We start from the raw sequence: 21,904 nt of genomic DNA on the forward strand, positions 1-21,904 counted from the left end.
TGCTGAGCTTTGACTCTTCTATTATTCTATGTGGCCAAGATGACTAAAAGCACTAGTTGCTACTCTCCATTTCTTGCTTTTTAGCAATAAACCCCACTCCACCCCCAATTTTAGCAAGGCACATGACTCTCCATCTAGAAACTACATTTTACAGCCTCCCTTGCAGCTAGATGTGACCCTGTTCTTGCCAACAGAATATGAGTGAAAGTAATGTGTCCAACTTACACATCACATCCTTGAAAGGATACTGATTACCACCACATACTCTCTTTCATATTCCTTTGAATGTGGTGCTGATGAACCAATTTCCACCACACAGATGGAGGATGAAGACCTATTAGGGTAAAGAAACCAGAGTCAGTAAATGACCTCTGGAGAGGGCTACTCTGCTGTCCTGGACTGCTCTCCTGCTTTGTTAGGTGAAAGAGAAAGACATTTCCATCTTATTTAGACATCTTTACCTGGCGATCTGTTTGTTGAAGCAGCTTAGGCTAACTAATACCAGCTGCAAAAGTAACTAGAATATAGAGGTCACTAGAGCAGAAACAAGGCAACCAGAAAAATATGTCTAGAAGGTAGGCACTGGACTCAGAAAAAGGCACCCCACTAGCTGGTGTCATTTCTTCTAATTCTTCTTTCACAAAATGCTCACAAAACCAAGATGGTGGTCAGTTATAGCAAATCCCCTCTCCATTCCCATTAAAATCAGAACATTGATCTATAAATGTTTAGCCACAATAAGCCTGTTTATTTTCCAAAACCAAAGATTAGGGACAAAAACAAAAAGTTGGTAAGCTAAAAACACACAGAAATTGCTAATTTTATACTTTTTCAAAGCCCAAATGAATTGAAAGAAAATCTTCAACTCTGTTGAGTTTTTGAATTGAAGCAAAACACTACAAAGAGAAAAATATTCACTACCTCTTAGCCAGGTCCATAAGAGTTTCCTCATGAAGATTTGGATTTTTCAATATAATTTCTCTTAGTTCCCAACCTGTTTGGCCATTTCCTTTGCAGTATTGGATGGAAAATTAGTTGGAGTACTAAGTCCAAAGCCTTTCCCCAGGAGGCACAAATGGAAACAAGCTTACTTGATCTAAATTCCAATTCTCAGAACTAATTCTTGCATCAAATATTCAAGAAAAATAACAATCATCTCCATAGAAAATAGCATAAATGAGGGGACAAATAATAAAATAACGTACATTTGTATTGATAGAAAATAGAGGAGAATGTAAAAATACTATCAGTAGCCCCTTATATGTGTAGGCATGTCTCAAAAATTCAGAAGCATAAAGCCTTTGGAAACACACACACACACACACACACACACACACTGCGCTTTGAAAAGCTGTCCGGCAATGCATTTTTCTTAATAACAGAAAGTGATTTTTCAAATATTTAAGAAAGATACATTGGAAATGAAAAATAGTAATATCCAAGTAAATATTTAAGCACCATGTACTTTATAGTGCCCCAAACTCACTGAATTTCTGAACCTTGTGTGGGAGGGTAAGTTATAAATACTATTTGACCCTCTGGTCTTGTGCACCTTAGAAATATATTTTCTATTAACCTGGAAAAAGCAGTAGCATCATAATTTTCAAAAACAGTAGTTTAAAACAAATTATTTCTAATAGTCCCTCTAAGTTACTCTTTCAACATCAAATTAGCTCTAAATAAATATAAAACACTAGAAGATAGTAAACTAATAACTAGTCAGTCTGGAAATAATGTCAAATCCTAAAACTCCCTAGGTTTCTTGGGCTTCTCTAACCATCCATGTAAGCCTATGATCACATGAACTTGGAGCAACTGTTTTAACATGATTTGGATATGTGGACGCACAATGAAAGAGATACTAACGGACACTAATAGTCCACTGCAAAAAACAAGGGGGAAATTCGTAAACACACTGCTCTCAGAATACTATCCGCAGGCATAAGGAAAAGGAATATTAATAGTAAATGTTCAGATTTACCTAACTTAATGAGATATTGTGAGCTTCTCCCTACCTCGTACCTTTAGAGCTTTCCATCAAAGTCTTGAACTAGAAGACAACATCAGGCAGATGCCCTGTGGGCCTCAACTAATATAGGCTTACTTTTAAAAAAGATTATCTACTAGAATAGTAAGACATCAACCAACCCAGCAACGTTGGAAATTATGATGCTATCTGGCAACAAGCAAATCAACTACTAAAGTTCGGGGACAAGAATAAAAGGTCCCGTAGGAGAAGGGATGACTGAGCTGATTTCATAGCCAGGAAAGTCATTCATTTTCTTCCACATTCAGCTCTTGTTGGCTGTGTTTACTTCATTTAACCACATATTTGATGAACATAAAACAACCAGAAAGATCTGAAGGGTTGGAAATCATGGGAAATTCTCCCAACATCACATGACTCTGAAACTATAAGAAAATAAAATATATTTTCATTATATTTGCCCTCCATCTATTTATCTGCTGTCATCTCTACTTTACATCTTTCTCACTTTACCCTGATTTCACCCACTCATTACACTTTCCCCAAAACACGTGCTTATGATCCAGTTTCCTGCTGCTTATGTTAGATGCCAACTCAAGCACCTTTCTACTCTACTGAAATTTTCCACAAGTCTTTCCTTCACAGATCATCTCTCTACTTTATAATGAGACCTTCCACTGCCTATTCTTCCACAAAATTTCTGTTTTTAAAGCTTTTCCAGTGAGTATATTTATTTTTCTGATTAGAAAAGTAAAATATGTTTTTTTAAAAAGTGGTATTGTAGAACACTTGCAAATTTCAGAAAAGCACAAAGACAAAAATAAAAATCTTACCACTGAAATATGATTACTGTTAATACTTTGATATCTCTCTCTGTATGCATTTTGTTTCACATTTAGAACATGCTATATGTAAACTTTTGCATTTCCTTAATAACAACACAAGCATTTTCTCATATTACTAAAAAGTCCTCATCAGTACAATTTATTACAATTACCTAATATTACATCATATGAATATACTATGCAGTTCCCATTGTTTCACTATTATAAACAATGCTGGAATTATATTAGTCTGCAATTCAGATTATTTTCTTGGGCTAAACTCCCATATAGTCTTGGGTCAAAGTGTATGAACATTTTTAGCCTCTTGATCACATTGCCAAACGCTGTACAGAAAGATTCTACCAACTTACATACCTATTAGTTCAATGCAAAGTGCTAGTTCTTAACCCTATCACCAGCAATGGGGCAAAGGGGACCTAAGAGTCTGATTTTTTGTTCAATCTGTTAATTTGATATACAAAAAGTGGCATCTCACTGCTGCTATAATTTGCATTATTTTCGCTAATGAACTTATATCTGGGAATATATATAACACTGCATTTTTTTCATAAGCATGGCAAATTTACTGTCTCTGAGTAAGGAATTTTTGATGTGGAAACTGTGGTGTTCTTGTCTCCAGTCTCTTTTTTGGAAAGTCTTATGAAAACGGCATCTGAGGCAATGACTCTCAACAACGGTAGAAGATCAGGATCACCTGCAGAGCTTTTGCACAATCCATTTACACTCTAGGAACTCAAACTCAGGAGAGGTTCTATCATCTCTATTTTCTAAAAATTCCACTGCCATTTTAGTAGGTAATTGAATGAGAAGACCACTGGGCTAAGACTGCAACAGTTAAATATCACATGTCAGGTGACTAAGCTACAGCACGCACTTCCCTAGGTGTACGATGAATAGCATTATGCCCTAAATTATCATTTTATTCTATGGTGCTGACCTTACATCCATAAAGCAAGGTATTCACTCTGTGAGATCTACTTTTGCTGAGTGACACAACATTGCCCATATCTCTCAGTCTCATTTCTAAGAATGATCTTGTTCCACATGAAAAGAAAGTAACCTAAAAACTGATGTACATTTGTTTATATCCATGTCACTTGAAAGAAGTATTTATACAGTAGCTAGGATAAGCATTTGGTGTGAATTTCCAAAATGGCACCTCTTCCAACTCAAGGAGAGCCTCCGCCTGCATTCTTTGGGCCAGGGCTAAGTGTTGATATTATTTACTGATTTATAGTGATGTTTACCAAAATATGAAATCACAGCTAACCCTTGGACCCACTCAAAACCCCACTTCCATCTCTAAACAACCAATTACTCCCTTTGCATACTATTAAGCATCATACTGGAACAGTCTGTGGCTATTGATACCAGTGTCACATGGCTTAGCAACTCATCAACCTAACATAATCTGGGCTTAGGAAGTGCCCTGATCTCATTCTCAGAGCTAGGTTAGCTAACACTATAACGGGGGAAAATATGGGGGAAAAAAGAAGATCTGATGTTAGAGAGAAAGGTTTCCTCCATATCAACTCTGATAAATCCCATTTTATCTGGAAAGGGAATATACTGTCATAAACTGGAACATACTAGCATAAGAACAGCCTGGGCCCAGCTAGACTCTCCTAGAACTGCCTAGACCTGAGTACCCCCTTTAGCCTAGTCCGCTACTGGGGGTTCACAAATTGAACGGTTACAAATTACCAGCAAAAGAAGCTCTGCAAGAGTTGCTGCAGAGGCTGGCTGTTTCCCTCTCAGGTGTTAAAAGTAGTCATCCCCTACCACCATAGGGAGACCTTCTAGAAGGAAGAGATGGAAGGAGTGCACCAACTTAAGTGCTGAGACCCAGTACTCACACTGTTGAGTCAGAAGGGAATGAGAAATTCACGTCCTTGACAAATCCATAAGTGGAAAACTCACTCCAATTTTCCAACAAGAAAAGTAAGGAACAGATTTTCAAAATTAGGTAAAATATGAGTCCAAATGCATTATTTTATCTGTTCTGCAGATAAATTCCCCTAAGCATCAGCATTACCATGCCAACCACCTTGGGCTCTTAGTACAAATTAATTGACAATGATGGATAGGCTACTTGAACTTCAAAAATTAAATCTTTATATGGCAATGAATATTCTTTATGGATTACTACTGCAGCCCAGGGGGGTACTTCAATCTCTGGGCTTGGTTGAGTTCACAGAAGCAAAGTGAACACTCTGTTTCATTCTGTTCATCTCTCTCCAGGGGCCACTTTGCCTGCCTTTGGATTGTTTCTGCCATGGACATCATCCTCAAAAAAGCCTCAGGACAGAAAAACTTGGAGGCCACTAAGCATAACAAGCTGTGACGATGCATCCAAAAGAAAGGGACTTTCTTGATGTTTTGAACTAGGTAAAAGAAAAAAGCCTTAACAAGTGCACCAAACTTGAGGACTGGAATTAGCAAACCAGGACACATACACAGAAGTGTAATCACAAGGTCACACGTTCAGACCTAGGCATTTAGCTGTGTGTCACTGTAAATCACCACACCAGCACTTTCCCTCCTCTTCATTTTTTTTTATTTTTCTAAATTTAGTGCCATTACAAATGCTGTTAACTCAGATAACTTAGTATCTATGCACAAGGAGAGTGAATCACAGTTTCGATGAGATCCACCAATTTAAATGTCTTCCCTTTTGTACATTTCCACTTCCAATGACAATATCTCATTCACTATGTATCATTCTCTGGTGTTCGTTCTTGAGGATTTATATATTTATTTGCATACATTTGCCAGAAAAATGTCTTCACATATATTCATTAGAGATTGTACCCCTCCTTTCAAAAATTTGACTCCATGAATAATTTTTATATTCCCTTTTTATTACCAAATAATTTATTACTAAAGGAAAACCAAGTATTTAAAGATCTTAAGTTTGAGATGAGGATACAGTGTTAAAATAATCTAGAAATCAAAGTAAAGTAAAATCTCAATGGGCGTTGTTGAGAGTGATTAGCTGTAAATTAACGTTATTATTTTTTTCCAAAGAAAAGTCAAAGTGGACAACAACAGTAAAGGGATGGACAAACCAGTCTCCCACTCAAGGACACGACCTCCCCTCTTTAATCCTCTAAACGTGTCTTTCAATTACTCACATTCACTTGCTCTCTGGCCCGGCTGAGTTCTCCAGACCCTAAACACCTCCGATTTTATCTAACACATCAGCCTTTTCCTTTGTTCACTTCAACCACATCCTGGTGGAATCTAAAATCCTTCTTCTCCACTCTACCCCAGAGGAGGTAAACAGTCTGATTTTAAAAATAAATCAAAATTATGCAAATACAGCCTCATGACCTCCACTGCGCTCTCAATACTACTTAGTTTTAGTCAGCTCAGGCCGCTGTAACAAAATACCTACCATACACCACAGGGCTGAAACACAAACATTTCTTTCTCATAGTTCTGGAGGCTGGGAAGTCCGAGATCAGGGAGCCAGCAGATTTGGTGAGAGCCCTCCTCCTGGTTTGCAGACAGCCACTTTCTGGCCATATCCTCATATGGCGGAGAGAGCAAGCTCTGCTGTGTCTTCCTCTTCTGATAATCCCCTCATGGGGGCTCCACCTTCATGACCTCATCTAACCTAATTACCTCCCAAAGGCCCCACCTCCAAATACCATGACATTGGAAATGAGGGCTTCAACAGATAGATTTGGAGGGGACACAAACATTCTGCCCCTAACAACTGTCCAGCACTCCTTCTGTATCTGCCATCAGTTTTCCCCTCAGTCCACACAAATCTTCATCAACCTGAAACTCCTACCTCATCCCCCTTCTTTTACCATTAACACATTTTCTCACTTCCCTACTCCCCAGGAGGAGGACATATTGACATTCCCTGAATTTCCTGTTCCATCCTACAAATTAGACCTTCCATTCCATTTTGGTAGAAGAGGTATTTCTCCTCCTTCTAAGGTTGATCTCTTCATCTGTGCTGAGAATTCCAATTTCTCTGGCCTCATCATGAACCTGATTCCACATGCTCTCCTGACTATAACTTCAACCCATACCTCTCTTCTGGCTGTCACCCTGAACACAGAAACATGCTGAAGTCCCATTCACTTTCAAGAACAACCTTTCCCTGGTCTTGCCTCTCCCCGTTATCAACTATCTCTATCTTTCCTTCAGAGTCAACATCCAGGGAGTGTAGCTACACTCTCAATCTTCTTTTCTTCTAAGCTATTCAGTTTTCATAATCTGGCCTTTATCCTCATCTATGACAAACTGTTCTCGCCAAGATAGCCAATGTCCTTTTTGCCACTATATCTAATAGAATCTCATCTTTCACAACCACTGACACTGCTGACCTCCTTTCTTTTGGAAACTCTTTAGCCACCTCTCCAATTTTCCAAAATTCCATCTCTAGCTCTACCTTAGTTTCAACCATCTCCTGATAATCCATAAATAAACATGTTCAGTCCAAGAGCAGGTCTGAAGTTTCAGACCCAGATATCCAACTTCCTACCAGATATCTTTACTCAGATGTCCCACAGCCCAAACATGTTAGACTCAACATATCCAGTAGTGAACTCATCGCCATCTCCTTTGAAACCAAGTCCTTGTATCATAAAACAGAATGGCACTTCCACCCAGATTGTCCAACCTGGAAATTTGGGGATCATCCTTCAAGCTCCCCAGTCTTCTCTCCACTAAACCCCATGTCCTGTTATTACTCCCCTTAACACCTTTTGAATCCTCTTTTCTCAATCCCTAGGAGTTTAGGCTCTCCTAATTTTTCCCTGCATTGTTGTGATAGGTTCCTTACTGATCTTCCTGCTTCCACCCGTGCCCACCTCTCAAGTCCCACATAGCTTCCCATTTTAATACCAAAACATTCTGCAAATCTTATCTTTTGAATCTCTGCTTATACAACATCAATGGCACCTCTCTTTCTTTGGGATCAAATTCACATTTTTTCATGGATAAAGTACAAGTCACTTCCTGATGTGACCAGCCTCATCTCTTGCACGACTTCCTCACACCATGTGCTTCAGCCATACCATATTGTAGTTCCTGAAGTACTGACACTTGCTATCCTGTGTTTCTGGATACATTGAACCCTCTTCCTCAAAAAAATGTTTCCCCGCCTCCTTCCTTTCTCTACTAGGCTTTCAAAAGTCAGCCTAGGCACCTCCTCACCTGGAAGCCTTGCCAAAAGCACACTCCTCTCAGCACAGAGATTACATGTCCCTGCTGAGGGTCTCCCAAATCCAGGTGCCACCACATCACAGCACTTACCCCACTGTGCTCATGCTCAGGTGAGAACGGGAGCTCCAAGAGGAAGAGGGACTGGATCTTGTTGCATCATTGATTCCTTAAGAACCACTGCAGTGCCTGTTACACAGAAGATGCTCCCCAATTTTTTTTAATACATGAACGAGCTCTACGAAATCTGGGATTAACCTTACCACTAAAGGAGTTTCTCTGAAACACATTCTGATCTCTTTTACTCTCTGACTATACCTAACATAACAATGTCACAACACTGATCCTGATGAAGCCACAATTTCAACTGAGCAAGCAAAGAGAACAAGAAAGTAGTCAGTAACAGCATTGGAAAGAGATTACTGTGTGCAGAGACATATAACAAGGAATGTGAGGAGAATTTTCAAAAATTAATTTAATAAAATGACAAATAAGCAGGGCAAGCTCCAGTAGCCTAGTGGTTAAGTTTGTTGCACTTTGCTTTCATGGTCTGGGTTCAGTTCCCAGGCGCAGAACCACGCCATTCATCTGTCACTGGCCATGCTGTGGTGGTGGCTCACATACAAAAAGAGGAAGATTGGCAGCTGATGTTAGCTCAGGGTGACTCTTCCTCAGCAAAAAAAGAAAGAAAGAAAGAAAGAAAAACAACACATAAGTGAATTTACATTCTAATATTTGTTTAAAATATCACTGTAGAATCTTGTTTTCCAATTGGGACTTGGTGAATTGTGTAGTTATATAAAACGACATAATCTAGGGGGGAATAAATTTGCAATGAATTATATATGGAATACATTTTATACTAGAATTCTTTCAAAAACTCCATGTCTAAGTCCTATCTATCTTTAGACCTTTCACTACATCAGAAAAATCTAACAGAAGCCTGCTCATGATGAAACTCAGATTATCTCTAACACGCTCCCATCAAAATAGCATTTACTGAATATCTTTAGAAAGAAGGCTTGGATATTTCTCTAAACAATGGATCTGGGCAGCTCATCACCTTCTAACTCAGAGTTCAGCTCCAGATTAGCTTCAGGACCCTGAGAATAGGAGTTCCATTTTGGAGACCCAACTTAGCTCTTATTAATCAATAACACTTAAGACCAAAATTCCAGATTGGATGGAGCCCAGCCTGGGGAATCAGTCTTCCCAGAAGTTGGTCTTCATTGTTGTCAAGCTCACTGTGAAATATGTTTTCATGTTGCTCCCTAACAAGATAACTGGTAACCAGATGACTTTTCCTTGTCTCATCTCACAATTCCATATATGTGGTTCTGAATTGGTAGTAGCCATTAGGTGCCAAATGACACACCCATAATTGAAAATGGGGCATAAAGAATGCACTTCTAACTTTCTGAAGCCATAACCATCTGAATGCAGCACTTCTGAAAGGCTTTTTTGACATGATCATAAGAAATAAATAATCCTTTTCTTCAACTTTCCACTTTTTTGGCTTCCAAATTTTTTTTAAAATCTGGAAATATTATCTTTCTCTACAGAGAGTGAAAAGGAGATGCTCAAAGAGATGCTTCTAATGATTCCGTCATTATTTCATGATGGCAATTGGCTTCCCCCAAAGCAGACCCTAAGATAAAGGACTTTAGGAGTGATCTCAGGAAGCAGGAATGAGGGAGACAGGAGAGTGAATCAAGGAAGAAGGAAAAGTCAATGAAGAATGCATTCCTGATTTATCATTTCAGGTAGCTGGGGCTCAGTCCCACTGAGGACTTCTAAGCAACAGAGTAAAATACCCTTCAGAATTGCCCCTCTGAAGCACTACAATTTAGGGCACTTATCGTCAACTCTCTTGACCCACTGGTTGAGAGGGCATTAACACCTCTGCATTTGGGAACAGGCTTTAGCAAGGATTGAGTAAACACTAGAGGCTTCACCAGGAAACCCTGAAGCAAAAAAGAGAGAAGGTAAGCCAGCTTCAGGCACAGGAACTGTCCACACAGCTGCAGCTGAAATCCAAAATGGGCCGAGGAGATGTGGCACGGGGCCCAAAAAGTGCCAGCCATAGCTATATATGGGTAGAAGATTCTCTATGTGGTGTAGCAAGCTACACTTACTATTTTTAAAAAGCACTCTTCTCTTCAGTTTGTCCCATTTCCTGGGGATTTTAATTAATAACAGTGTGCATTCACTCCCTGCATTATTAGTTTATCTTTCAAGTAATTAAGAATGAAATATAAGGGCAACTATGGCTTTGGGAGGTTGTTAAGTACATAACTATGGAGAGAAAAGAAATACAATAACCATTGGCAGGAACCACTAAGTGGATGCCTACTCTGGAGGGCTTTTACTTGCCAACGCTAGGTTCTAGCTTTCTCTGTAAACAGCATGGCTGTTTCACGTGTCTTTATGATAGTTCCTGACATGTGTGAATCAAACTGACACCCTGGGGAGCAAATTTAAGTTTCTGGGAAAGCTGCAACCAGACCCTAGCCACTGTGTCAATCAAGGGTGCAACTCTTAGGCTCATTTCTTCCCTTATTCCAACTGGGATCCATTCTGTCACCGGTTGAAAAAGTTGATGCTATGAGCACACAGTGAACGCAAGCTGAGCATTTCACATCCTTTGACCGACTTTTACTCCTCCAAAATCAAGGTCAAGCCATGTTACTAAGGAAGCTTTGGAAATATTCCACTTTCTAAATTGTAAATGGTTTTGCAAGCAATGCAAATAGAAAACTTCAGTTCTTGATACTGTCAAAATGACACCTTCATAGGCTTCCAAATTCAGTAATTATTATTTCCCTCACACCCGCTGACAGGGCTAAAATTGAGTGGATCTCACAAGGTTCTCAACTTTAGTACCTTTTTTTGGTAGGTGTGGAAGAAAGGACAAGAAAACATCTTGGCTAAGGGCAGGGTCAGAGATGTTGAACCACGTTTTCTTAACATCTTTTTTAACTCTGAAGGCTTTACCCACTAGCTTTGCCTTTGTTAGGAAACACATTTTTTATCACTAACTATATCTAGAAACGCTCTTTGAGACAAGTAATTTGTAGATACCATTTTTGTTTGACCCAGGAAACCCAGACCTACTTTCAGGGACAGGAAATAGGAGCCTAGGGCCCAGGAGAGATGATATCATGGGAGCCAAAGAAAGTTGCATCAGACCATAAGAAGCATAGAGCAAAAGTGGCAAAGCAAGGATGAAACAACACAGCAGTGAGAAATGCTTAGGCCAGGGCAGGCAAACAGATTGCATGAGGTGCCAGGGAAGTCATCAGAAAAGCAGGCTAGTTCCAGAGGCTACTTCTCCGACCAAAGGGGAATAGGCTGGGGACCACTTTTAAAGTTGAAATGGATAAACCCAAAGAAACACATTTGGAGAAAATCAGTCTAATGTGCCAAACATCTTCACAGTGAGGTCTGAATTTTACTAACTGCAATCTGGGAAACGGTCCCTTTTCTATAGGATGCCTCATGGGCTCCTTAAGCGAGCACGATTATCTGCCTCGCCTACATTTAGCAGGTACATCACTTAGGCCAGGTTCCTTTTAGCCCACTGATTTCTACTAGCTTTGCAAATTCTTGCAATGACTTTTGTGCCCAACCAAAATAGAAAATAAACTTAGACTTGAGGCCCTTATACTGATCAAACCAGGAATTAGATAAATTTGCACAAACTTTGACTATTAAGCTTTTCAGAAGTTTATACTCAGCAAGACATATTCCAAATTATTACTGGCCCACCGAGAACCTCCAAGAGGTTGGCAAGCATAAATGCCAACGTAACTGCCAACACGACTATCCCCTTAGATACACACCAGGAGTGCTCTTATCCTTTAAATGACACAAGTGAAAATGGACCTTGAGAACACCCCCAGGCAATAGCAATAAACCACAAGGCCAATGCAGTTATGAGGTCAAATGAAAAAACATCATATGTGAACTTTTTGAGTGTAAGATTACGGCTTGTAGTTGTTCAATCATGTGCTTACCACAAAAAGAAGCTTAGTACATTAGACGTAATAAGCATTAGCAAAAAAAAAATGAGGCACTAAATTCATAGACAAAATGATTCAAAGCATGATACTACTAACAGAGATGCTTCATGAAAGTCTGTTTGTCATTTGGAAGTCTGGGGAGCCTGGCACTATTGCCTGGCACTCGGGTCTTATGCTGCAACACCACCCACGGGTACCTGTTAGAGCTATCAATTGCTCCTGAGATGAAGCAAAGTTTTCCTTGGCCCGGTTTCCTCAAACATCTACTCCAGCTCCCCAAATAGCTTTGATTCTACCGAAGTGTTGGAGGGCTGATCTTGCAAACAAGTTCAAAGCAGTTCAAAGTCTGCAAAGGGAAAATCTGCTTTCAGATGAATGGCTGGAGCAAGTCCTTATTAAGAAGAAAGGCTGTCTTCTCTTTGTTGTTGTTTTTCTCACACAACCAGCTAACCAATGACTAGGATACCAAGGATAACCATGGTAATCCTTCAGACAATTCACTTGGATTTAAGGAAGGCATTGCCAATATTTATCTCTTGGTAGATATTAGTATGCAATACAAAACTGCATAGATTAATATCTACCTAATGGTAGACATTAGTATGCAATACCAAAAAATCCATTTGCTTGCAGACACCGTACCACTAGCCAGCTTAGAGAAAGCCTGAACAATACAATCACAGTGTTTTTTTACTCATTTATTGAATGAGGCTCAAACACAGCAAATTCAAGGCTTAACTTCCTGCTGTGTGTTCATTTGACTGTGAGTGTCAAGACCCTCATATACTGCCCAGACAACCAAAGATTAATGCACTAAGAACCCCTCGAGATGCACTGCAATTCAGGGGATCAGAGGAGAAAACTCAGAAGCTCCAAGTGTTAATGCTGGGTCAGCCAATGACTGGCCAAGTGACCTTATGTAATCCTTCTGGCTTTCACTTTTTTCTATCTGCAAAGTGAAGAATGTGACTGACTCAAAAATAAACAGCCCAGTATCCACTCCCTTCCTAAGACTTTTTACCTTTCTTTCCAATCTGGAGCAGAATAAAACAGCCATGCCTTTCCACTATTAAAGAATACAGAAACCACAGAACAGTTTTCTTTTCTTTTGCTTGATTGCCTCCCTTCTGAATAGCAGTTTCTAAGACTGAAAATCCAAATATCTTGCCTAGGAAGCTAAAGAAAAGGAGGGAGAGACAGAATCATAGGAAATGTCATCACAAACAGGCATGGGAAAGGCTCAAGGAAAACTCTGGTTTTCAAACTGGCAGCTGTTACCTGCTTGTGGTTAAGAAAAAATAACACGGATCTCATCCCTAGAGATGAGGCATGCCGATGGTTGTATAAATACAGGGTATAAGAGCCAATTTCACTATGAAAAAATAAATTTAAAAAACATTTACATTCTGTAGTGGGTTGAATGGTGCCCCCCCTAAAAAAGCATGTACACATCAAAATCCCCGGACCGTCCAGATGCGACCTCATTTGGAAAAAGGGTTTTTGCAGACACAATTAAGTTAAGGATGTTGAGAGGAAATCATCCTGCAATATACAGGTGGGCCTTGAATCCAGTGACAAGTGTCCTTATAAGATACAGAGGAGTAGAAGACACAGAGACACAGGAGAAGGTGACGTGAAGATGGATTCAGAGACTGGAGTGATGTAGCCACAAGCCAAGAAGTCAAGGAACGCCAACAGCCACCAGCAGCTGGAAGAGGCAAGGAACAGAATCTCCCCTAGAGCCTTCCAAGGCAGGTGACCTTGAGGCCACCTTGATTTAGCACTTCTGAACTTGAGAACTTTGAGAAAATAAATGTCTGTTGGTTTATGCCACCAAGTTTATGGCAATTTGTTACAGCAGATTCAGGAAAGTAATACACACTCTAGCCACCTGCAACCAATTCCCTAAATTAACCTCTTTTAAATATATTAAACTGTCCTTTTCACTGCTGCCATCTTGCTTACCTAGGAGCCATGATTTGAGAACACGTCTCAATATTTTGCACCTTCATTAGTCCATTACATTGGCACATATAAGAAAAGCTACGTAAAGATCTCCAAGTCTGTTCTACCTTCCAGAAATGAAAGTTTAAATAGCTGAAATAAAGTAAGTTAGAAACTATGTGATAAGTGAAAAGGGAACATAATCTGATGTCCCCAAATCTAGTTTTGTATCCTGACTCAGCCACATATTATCTGTATGAACTTGGATAAGTCCTTTAATTGCTCTGACCTTGAGCTATCTAATCTGTAACGTAGGAATACAGGTACCATACCTCACAGAGTTGTTATAGGACCCAGACCACAGCCGTGACTGTGACTGGGGACTGTACAGAAATCAACAGTGCCTGTTCATCTCGCCTCTACAAACAGGCAAACAGAGGCAGTGAGTAATCCATCTAGGAGGATCAAAGACGGATACGGCTAATAACTGGCTGCTCCCGCCAAATCGGGATCAGGATGTTGATTTGTTCGGCACACACCCCAGATGGTGTATTTGTACAGCTGGCCTCTCCCCTCAATTCGAGCACTGTCTAGCTGAGTCTATGAGAATCGCACGTAAGTGGGCAGTCAGGCGGACAGCCAGGCTTCCCGTTGGGGATGTGAGCGGGGCAGCAAGCAAGTGACCAACCCCTCCACCAAAGCAGGAAAAGCGTGGCGAGTCTTACTCCCACCAAAGTCCAAGGTTACCTTCGGCTTCTCTGTCACCTCGGTGCCAATGCTAGGGATTCCCACCCAAGGCAGCCTCCACATTTATTTTGGAGAACTGTTCTTGCAGTCCTAGCCTGGGGACGAACGCTGCAACCAGCTGCCAGACATGAGCAAGAAGGAGGAATAGGGTATCTTTTAATGAATGACCCTGATAATCAATCACTCCAAGGCCTACTCCTGGCCTCCACTAGATGGCGCTACGGCGTTTCTTCCCAGTTCCAGAGCAAAGAATGGAGCTCGCCTAAAGCAGGTCACGCCAGATCCTTTTGCGATTCCTCCTGTTACCTTTTTAAATCCAATCCCATCTGCTAGTATCTTCCAAAAAAGCTTCAAAATTTCTTATCAGTTGACTGTACCCTTTGCGGTTTGCCAGCTCTGTTACGCATTTTTTTTCTTATGCCTTTTTGAGAAAATCATTTCAATGAGATTGTGGGGTTAAAAGGAAGTCAATACTTAAGTCACTCCATCATCTTGATGAAAGCGCGCCTATTTTAAAAATGCACTAGTGAAAAAGAAAAGGCACTAGTCTGCTCCTCTACCCTCACCCCGATTTACCTAATGGAAATACGCAGGGGCGGGGCCTAAGTGTGCAGTTTCTTAAAGCTCCTGGGGTGGTTGTGCTTCTGATCCACAGCCAAAGCTGAGAGCCTTGCCTTAAACCTCTCAGGATAATTAAGGCAGTGTGTAGAGTACAAAATAAATCATTAGCAGCCACCCCATTTTGTTTAGGGACCAGGCTATGCCACCCTAAAAGATAACTGAAAATTACTAACTCAACTCCAGAACATAACTAAGACTTTGCAATCTAAACCCTCTTTCAGTGGAGGCTTTGTTAAATAAAATGCTTGGCGGGGAGTGTCTAGCTAGGATTCTATTTCCATATGCATTTCTTCCTATGTACCCTCAAAAATAACACCACCTACTTACCTCACATGAGTGTTAATTTATGGAATTTAAAAGCAATTTAAATAAATTTTGTTGACAGAAATGGGCAACATAACTATTGTATCAAATCATTGTGTTGTCAAGCTTATCACCTCTTCTTGGAGATTTTAAGAACAGTACTGTATTAGGTTGGGCGGCCATAACAAAATACCACAGACTGGGTGCTTAAACAACAAACACTTATTTCTCACAGTTCTGGAGGCTGGAAGTCCAAGATCAGGGTGCCAGCATGATCAGGTTCTGATGGGGGCCCTCCTCCTGGCTTGCACACAGCCACGTTCTTGCTATACACTCACATGCAGAGAGAGAGAGATCTCTCTCATGTCTCTTCTCATAAGGGCACCAACCCCATCGTGAGGGCTCCACCCTCATGACCTGATCACCTCCCAAAGGCCCCACCTTCAAATACCATCACATGCGGGATTAGCACTTCAATATATATGAATTATATAATATTCTCTTCCTTGCCCTTTCCTCTCACCCACACCTTATGTTGATCCTGCATCTTCCATGACGATGTTCACTTACACCAGCAAATAAGTTTCTTTCAGGCAACTCACCTCAATATGCAGTCTCCCTCTGAACAGTATCGTCACTGTCATGGCTCCACCACATCTACCTGTCTGGCCTCGCCTCCCTCTGAGACTACAGATACAAGGTCTGCATAGAGTGGTGGCTAAATGTGGGAGCTCTGGGACCAGATTGCTTAGGTCCCAAACTCTGCGCCATCCCTTATTAGCAGAGTGACCTTACACAAGTGATTTAACCACCCTGCACCTGGTTTTCCCATCTGTAAAATGGGAATAACCACAGTACCTCCTTCATAGGGTCGTTGTGAGACCAAGTGGATTAGAACCCGTGAAAGGCTCAGGACAGCAACTGGAATGTTATACTGTGTTCTTTCAATACATGTCATTTGTTGTTGTCATAACTACGGTGCGGCTCCATCTGGATGTATCCTGGACACTGCAAACTCAGCATGTCTATAACTGAACTCGGTACTTGCTCCTCTCACCAGTTCCACTCTTGGATCCCTTTCTCAGCTAACAGCATCATTGCTGACATAGTCATCCAAGCTGGAGGGCATCCTTAACTCCCCATGTATTTCCCCTGCATCCACTCCTACATGCACCCAATCCTGTCCACTCAACCTCAGAATTCTCTCTCAGAGATAGCGCTCTGCATCTACTCTCTACTCCTAGCAAGCACATGCCCCCAGCTTGTGAAGGGGCCTGAGCTGGGGTGGGGACCGGTGCCTGTAGCCCAGGTAGGGAGGGTGGAGAAAGGCACATGGGGCCTGAGCCAGCTCTTCCACTCTCACTGCCCCAGCAGACTCTTCCCGAGCCTCAAGTCTCTCCCGTGCACGTATTTACTGAAGAAGAACAATAGCTAAGTCTTCTATCATGTTCACTGTGCACAGGGTACCACTCTAAGCTCTTTTCACACGGTACCTCACTGAACCTTCTCGACAGCCCTAGGAGATGGGTACCGCTATGACTTCCATTTTACAGATTAAGAGGCTGGGTTGCCAAAGGTCACAGTCAGTAAGGAGCAGTCACGATTCAAACCCAGGAAATTAGGCCCAGACGACATGGTCTTAATCACCACAGCCACTGCCTCTGAGCACCTGGAGCTGACCGAGGGCTGGGTGCCGAGGGGAGGTAGAAGGTGAGTAGCAAGACTGGGTCCTAGGATTATGCTAAGTGAAATAAGTCAGAGAAAGAAAATGCTGTATGATCTCACTCATATGTGGAATCTACAAATAAACGAAACTCAGAGAAAAGGATCCAGATTTGTGGTTACCAGGGGGTGGTGGGGAGGGGGAATAGGAGAAAGGCGGTCAAAAGATACAAACGTCCAGTTACAAGGTCAGTAAGTACTAGGGATGTAATGTACAACATGGTGACTGCAGTCAACACTGCTAGACGGTATATGGGAAAGTTGTTAAGAGAGTAAATCCTCAGTTAAAAAAACATTTTTTTCTTTTCTTTTGTTGCCTTCTCTTTTTATTGTATCTTTATGAGATGATGAATGCTAACTAAACTTATAGCAGTGATCGTTTCACAATATATATGAGTCAAACCATTTATGTCATACACCTTAAACTTACACAGTGATGTATGTCAATTATACCTCAACAAAACTGGAGGGGAAAAAAGACGAATGGGCAGGGCCAGCCCAGTGGCATAGTGGTTAAGTTCCCATGCTCTGCTTCAGTGGCCTGGGGTTCTCAGGTTCAGATCCTGGGCATGGACCTAGCACTGCTCATCAAGCTACGCTGTGGCAGCAACCCACATAAAATAGAGGAAGATTGGCACAGATGTTAGCTCAGGGCCAATCTTCCTCACACACACAAAAAAAAGAATGGGGCCTAAGATCGAGCTCCTGCCCTCTGGAAGTTTACACTCAAGTTGAGGAGATGAATATGTATGTTCCTGAACAAAACCACCATGAGGCAAGGCAGTGTCTACTCAGTTAAAAAAATGAGTCAAATAGGTATAAGTACCTTTGGAGGGCAAGGTTTACGTCTGGCCAGGATTTCACAGAAGGATTGTGGAAACCGTGGTTCCAATGGGTTGTTGAATAGAATAGAAGTCAATGTGAAGGGTCAGTGGGAGCTTTCCAAACCAGGTAGAATGACAATGCAGAAGTTACCAGGGAGATCTGTGAGAGGTAGTTTTGGGAAATCAGCTTCTGCTGTCTTGCCAGGCAAGACCTAAGATGCTGACAGTGACCAGCTCTCCAAGGAGTGGTCCATGGCACACTGAAGCCTTCACATACTACCTGCCACTGCAAGAGGCACGCTTGTTTCAGACATGATCACAGATGTGCCTGCACCTTCACTATGTGCAAGTACCAAGAATTTTTTTTAACAAAACTGTTTCAGAGTCTCATAAACGGCTGACTTACAATGCAGCATTATATTTAAAGTGAAGATTTTTTCTTTTTGGTTCCTCCCTCCTTCCTCTTCCTCTTGCTTAAAAAACAAAACAAATGATGGCACTTCTTTATTCAACAAATTATGGATACGATCTTTTTTTTAGGAAGATGATTTTTTAAATACCAGACAATGTGGAGCTAACAGAAATCAAAGATGTATCTGCTTGGCTTTTCTCAGCACATATATACAACAATTGCTACCAAGGTTATACGGTGACTACAGTCTAAATATCCGCAGTGGAAGATTTTGCAGCTACTTCCCCCAAAGCAAAGTGTTTATTAATGGGGTCTATTAATTTTAATAAGCATTCTTCCATGGTCAAATATGCAACTTAGGCAATTAACTAGTTGTGGGCTTGGGCAAGTTAATTAATCTCTCTGAGCCTTGGTTTGTTCAACTATCTATCTTCTATCAGATATAACTAACAATATGTACCTTACACCACACAGGGTTGCTTTAAGAATTAAATGTAATCACATACAATAAAGTGGGGTGCAAATATTATTATTCTTATCAAATAAAGACAGCAGCATGAAAATGAGCTTGCTGCCATTCTGTGTGGCATTGGGTGATGACTCGACTCAAATGGAAGAATTTGCACTTACATACACTAAAAAGGGAAGGTTAATGTCAACAGTATTCCTCTTTGAAATAAATTAGCATTTGCATTTTGTGTGTTTAGCAGAAAGTCTCCATTTGAATTAATAAAGGCGGAAAGTTTCTTGAGTGACCCAATTACTACGTCCCAAATTTTTAAAACACATCCTAGCAACGAAAATAATGCAAAGCATGCTTTGCAAATGAATTTCAATATCCAGGGCCAGGGTAAAATATAAAGTTACGCCTGATAGTGATATTTTTTCCTATAATTTAAAGACATGTGGCTGTACTGTTTTTTTAATCAACCAGATTTTTAAAAAAAGTCTCTGCAGCTGTTCTCGTAACTTACCCAATCTCATTTCTCAAAACAGCTCCTGATGTGTCTATTATATTCTGACCTCTTCTCTAAAAGAAAGGAGACACATTTTGGTAAAAACTTCACATTTTTTTTCCCAGTGTTTTTTTTTCCCCCTTCTCTGCTCTACTTTTGTATGAGCACCATGTTTTAGAGAACCTTTCCTTCATTTTCCTGCTTCAAGTGAACTGGGATAAAAATGTAATTCATCATTCTATTGACTGTATTTAGATATAAATACAGAACTCTCGAGAAGTTTACAGTGGGGAAGGAAGATTTCAAAATTAGTTGGAGGATGCTGAGATCAGGGAAGAAGGATTTTTTAAAAACCTCACACACTTGAATTACTCATTCTTGACACATCTTTGTATGCATTTTGTAGGGGAGGAAGAAATATTCCTCTACCCTCTAGGTTCTTTGGCTAGTCTAAGAATTAAATGGACACAAGACAGAATAATAGGACAAAATCAAACAAGTTTAACAGCATGTATACATGGGAGAAGCCCAAGAAAACTGAGTAACTTGCCAAAATGGCCAAAGCCACCATCTTAAATACCATCTTCAGCTAAAGACAAAGGAGGATGTTGGGGGTAGTGGTGTGGGACTTCAAAGAGGAAGAAAGCAATTCACATAGAGATGGAAAAGCAAATGTTTGGTAGACAAATGTTTCCCATGCCTTGCAAAGACAATGGGACATGGAGAGGACTCTGATCAAATGGGCCTTACTAAGTTCCTCCCTGTCCACCACACCTGGTTCATCTTATGCTATAATTATCCATGGTGATAGCATCTTCCTGGGACAGGCCTTCTGTCTTAAATTCTTTTAGGCAGTTAGGGGGAAAGTCAAAGCTTCTTCCTGAGTCTTTCATTCTTAAAAATAATTAAACCAAAGAGACACATTTTGGGATGTCAAATTCTGTTCCCCCACAACTTGACGTAGAATGTGTGCATTCTACAGTTATATCCTGAATCAGTGTCGGTTGGGTACCCTGTATGGAGGCATAGTGCCCCTTGCTCTGTCCCTTTATTACCATCCCAATGAGCCCCTGGCACACTCTCCTCATCTCTTTCACCACCCACTGCACCTGAGAGGCCCAGGATCTTTCCTCTTCTCTTTCCAGGCCCTCCTCTCATTCACCACCATCCTATGCACAGGCGCCACCCCTGCCCTTCTGTGCAATTTCATAGCAGATGTTGGCCACACTTCTACCCTGTGCAGGTACTGTGCTGGAGGTCTCAGTTGAAAGCACAAGTCCAATTTGCAAGAACATGTCCCAGGTTATTCAAGAGTGGAAAAAACACAACTAAGACTCCCTCTCTCTCTCTTTCACACACACACACGCATACACACACACAGTGACACACCAACCACCACCACCAAAATCCTCTCAGTCAATCCTGCCTTCAGTGGAACCAGCCGATGCAGGAGGGAACTGACCTATGAAGTGACAGAGTCCCTTCTATTTTCCTGAAATTACAAAATCCACCAGCAGAGGCGTGGGTCCAACAGTACCCAGCTAGCTGAGCTGGGCTGAACCGAGGATAGGAGGGAAGGAGACAGAGGCGCTGTGACAACCAGCTCATGCTGGCATTTTCCAACAGGAAGACCGGAAATACCAGTGGTTATGCGGTTTTTTCTGTTTTCTTCAAGGTGTAGTCATCAGGTTCCTCCGTCTTTTTAGGGAGCACTGGGTAGTGACATCTAGTGGTCCCTATTTAAATTACTCTTGGACTATAGTGCTGCTAAAAAAGAAAGGTAGCTTTCAGAAAACTCAGAGTTAATTGTAAGTGCAACTGCAGCAACCATCGTATCCTAGACTTCTGCCACACTCACCTGGGGCAGGTGACTCCCCCTCTCCACGCCTCCACCTCCTCACTGTAAACAGGGGTAAGGACGGTACTGAGCATGTGGGCTGTCCGAGGATTGAAGGACGAAATGTATGCAAAGTGCTCAGAATGGCATGTGGTGCAAAGTGAGTGTTCAATTAGTATTAGCTTTGCATTATTTTCATTGGTAGAATGTATTTTAAAAATTTAGAACATTATAATTGGTGCTAATAATTGGTTAGCTACATTAGTATTCTGCTCCATTTGTCTTTGTCATAACATAAAAATAATATTTTTATGTACTTAGTGAAACTACATTAATTTTTACCCACAATGTTCTAGTACTGTTGACACAGCCAGGAAGATGTGCCTCATGGACCGTGAAGCCTTACATGCCCTCAACATCACTCTGCATACCTTAAGGGATGTGGGGACCTCACCTTGAGAATGTCAGTGTTATCTCATGCCTGCCTGAAAGCCCAACCATGG

The 21,904-nt window shown here is 41.1% G+C and overlaps 1 protein-coding gene and 1 long non-coding RNA gene across 7 annotated transcripts in view; both read right to left on the reverse strand.

The window, feature by feature from the left end:
- Nucleotides 1–21,904, reverse strand: part of CACNB4 (calcium voltage-gated channel auxiliary subunit beta 4) — a 241,374-nt gene that overhangs the window by 134,701 nt on the left and 84,769 nt on the right. The window lies entirely within an intron of this gene.
- Nucleotides 8,474–21,904, reverse strand: part of LOC139076608 (uncharacterized) — a 34,667-nt gene continuing 21,236 nt past the window's right edge. The window contains exons 2-3 of one of the 2 annotated variants that reach the window (XR_011528356.1): nt 19,583–19,638; nt 8,474–8,683 (exon numbers count right to left, since the gene is read on the reverse strand). This is a non-coding gene — a long non-coding RNA (uncharacterized lncRNA). The remainder of the gene's footprint in view (nt 8,684–19,582; nt 19,639–21,904) is intronic. The other variant, XR_011528357.1, reaches the window with a different exon arrangement.

The sequence above is a fragment of the Equus przewalskii genome, chromosome 17 (assembly GCF_037783145.1).
Source record: "Equus przewalskii isolate Varuska chromosome 17, EquPr2, whole genome shotgun sequence".
NCBI lineage: Eukaryota > Metazoa > Chordata > Mammalia > Perissodactyla > Equidae > Equus > Equus przewalskii.